Source organism: Sturnus vulgaris, unplaced genomic scaffold (genome assembly GCF_052056855.1).
Source record: "Sturnus vulgaris isolate bStuVul1 unplaced genomic scaffold, bStuVul1.hap1 Scaffold_156, whole genome shotgun sequence".
Classification (NCBI taxonomy): Eukaryota; Metazoa; Chordata; class Aves; order Passeriformes; family Sturnidae; genus Sturnus; species Sturnus vulgaris.
In genome coordinates this window covers 327,501-330,000 of record NW_028276073.1, presented here as the reverse complement: position 1 = coordinate 330,000, position 2,500 = coordinate 327,501, and the positions used below count along the sequence as shown (strand labels likewise).

The 2,500-nt window shown below is 76.8% G+C and overlaps 1 non-coding gene across 1 annotated transcript; it reads right to left on the bottom strand.

Moving 5' to 3' along the window:
• Positions 1-638: 638 nt before the first annotated feature.
• LOC148218991 (5.8S ribosomal RNA) lies at positions 639-791 on the bottom strand. Its single transcript, XR_015799895.1, has one exon. It is a non-coding gene; the product is annotated as a 5.8S ribosomal RNA (ribosomal RNA).
• Positions 792-2,500: the final 1,709 nt, after the last annotated feature.

The following is a 2,500-nucleotide window of genomic DNA, read 5'->3' as shown; positions in this document are numbered from 1 at the left end:
ACGGGGGGGGGGGGAACGAGGGAAACGGAGACTCCCATCCCGGAGACGAGAACCGAAGAGGAGAGCGGCAGAGACGGCCCTGACGGGGGGGAACCGGCCAGCCGGGCGGGAAAAGCGGCGACCTCAAGCGGGGAGAGAGAGAAACGCGACGGCGACAGAGAGAGGAGGGGAGGGCTTCGCGGGAAGGAGGAGGGGGTCGCACCCCCGTCCCCGGCGCTCTCGGCCTCGCGCGCGCGCGGCAGCACGGCACGGTACCCCCGCGGTACCCACCCGCAGACAGCCGCCCGCACGGGGGGGAGAGCCCGGGGGCGAGGCCCGCGCCTCGCCTCCCTCTCGGCCCTCTCGCTCTCTCGTCTCTCTCGCACGGCCCACGGCGGCGTCTTCGACGCCGACTCTCGCTCTCCCCGGCCACCGCCACCGCACCGCGGCACGGCCCCGGCAAGGACGAGCTCCGCCCCAGCGGCTCGTTCCGGGAGCGGGGAGCTACGGAGCGCTCCCCGAGTCTGCATTTAGGGGGACGAAGGCCCTGCGCGGCGACGACGACGACGACGTCGACGTCGACCGCGGGCAACGGGCCTGCGAGGCAACCCCAGCCGCGCCGCCGGGGTGGCCCCCCCGGACGGCGATTGATCGTCAAGCGACGCTCAGACAGGCGTAGCCCCGGGAGGAACCCGGGGCCGCAAGTGCGTTCGAAGTGTCGATGATCAATGTGTCCTGCAATTCACATTAATTCTCGCAGCTAGCTGCGTTCTTCATCGACGCACGAGCCGAGTGATCCACCGCTAAGAGTTGTCTGGCTTTCGGGACCGCTCGCGTGAAGCGGCCCCTTTTCTGTTTCTGCAGGGACGCGCGCGCCCCCGCGCGCCCCGCTTCGACCGTACGAGCACACACAAACGGAGGAGGAGGAGGAGAAAGCGCGGGGCAAAAAAGAGAAACCCCGCGCAACGCTCCGAAGGTCGGCCAAAGAAAGGCGGAGGGGCCCGCGCCCCCGACCGCCTCCCCCCGCGAGGGGAGACGCCGCCTCGCGTGCCGTCCTTCGGAGGCGGCCCAGGCGCCCGGGCTCGGCCCGACCTCCGCGCGGAGGGGCTTGTGCGGCAACGCGCCGGACCGCGGGGGGCACGGTGGCCCGCCCGGCCTCTCGATCACGGGACGACTACGCGTTCGCGGGCCGGGGGCGCGACCGCCGGCCCCCGCCGCTCCCGGCTCACTCCCTGGCTTCTCCTTTTCACCGCTCCGCCGACTCGCGGAACGCCGCCGCGCCAAAACGCGGGGGCCGGCTCTCCCGCCAGCGGCCCCTGAACGTCGCCCGAAACGCCACGCGGCGGCGGGACCGTTCCGCCGGCGCAACCCCTGGCGCGGGACCGCTTGCCCGCCGGAAGGCGAACGCCCGGCGGGCCGCGCTCCGCCACCGGCGCCGGAGGCGGGACGCCGCCGAGACCCGAGCCGGCATCGCGGAGCGCCCGAGGTCTGCCGCTCGGCAAAACCCCTCCGCCACCCGCGGCCGCACTCCCGGGACCGCCGCCGCTTCGCACCGCCGAGCTGCCCTTCCGCGAGCACGCGCCCAGCGGGCAGGCGTACGGCGGCTGAGCCGGGGGGCACCGCCCGCTCCCCTCGTTTCCACTCGGGGACCGGACGGGGAAGCGCCCCCGCGGCCGCCCCGCACGCCTCCCCTTTTTTTTGGCCCACACGCGGCCGGGAAGGGCGACGGGGAAGCGGACGGGCGGGGCCCGGGCCGGGACGGCCGCCGGTGAAGGCGGGCGCCTCGCGGCCGACCGTCCCCCCCCCCCGGGGGGGGCGGGGACACTCGCCGAGCGGCGACGCCGCCGCTCGGCACGGGGTCGCCCGCGCCCGCCGGACCTCCGGCGATGGAGGAGCCGGCCGAGCGCTGCGCCCCAACGGGCGGGGACAGCGCTCCGAGTCAGGGGTGGCCGGCGGCCGGCGCCGCCGCGGTGCGGTTCGAGGCGACAAGGCCGTCGAGGCGAGAGGCGCGCGGTCGCGCCTGACGCGGCGCCGCCCGCGAGCCCGCGGCGGCGGCTAAGGAGAAAGAGCGAGAGAGCGCGGCGGGCCCCGGCGGCCGCAACCCCGCAGCTGAGGTAGGTAAGGCAGAGAGCGCGCGCCCTCTGCCGGCGTCGCCCCGCATCGCAGAGGCCAGCGGGGTCGGCCCCCCGCGGCCGATCGCGCGCCGCGGCCTCTCCGCCGAGACCGGGCCGCAGAGAGGGGGGGGCAGGGCGCCCCTTCCCCGGCCCGGCACGGGTGGCCCCCGCGCGCGGGCAAGCGCGGCGGGACGCCGACGACGGCGAGCGCGGCCGGTCGCGACGGACACGCCACCGCAGGGGATCGGCGGGAGTAGCTCCCCACCCCTCGATGGCGCCCCGCGCCGCCACCGCCCGACACCCGCTGCCGCCGCCGCCACCGCCGCCGCCGCCGCGGCGGGGCCGTGCCGGGCCGCCCGAGTCTTTAAACCTCCGCCCGGCTCGGCGGCCCTTTCGGCCCCCAACAG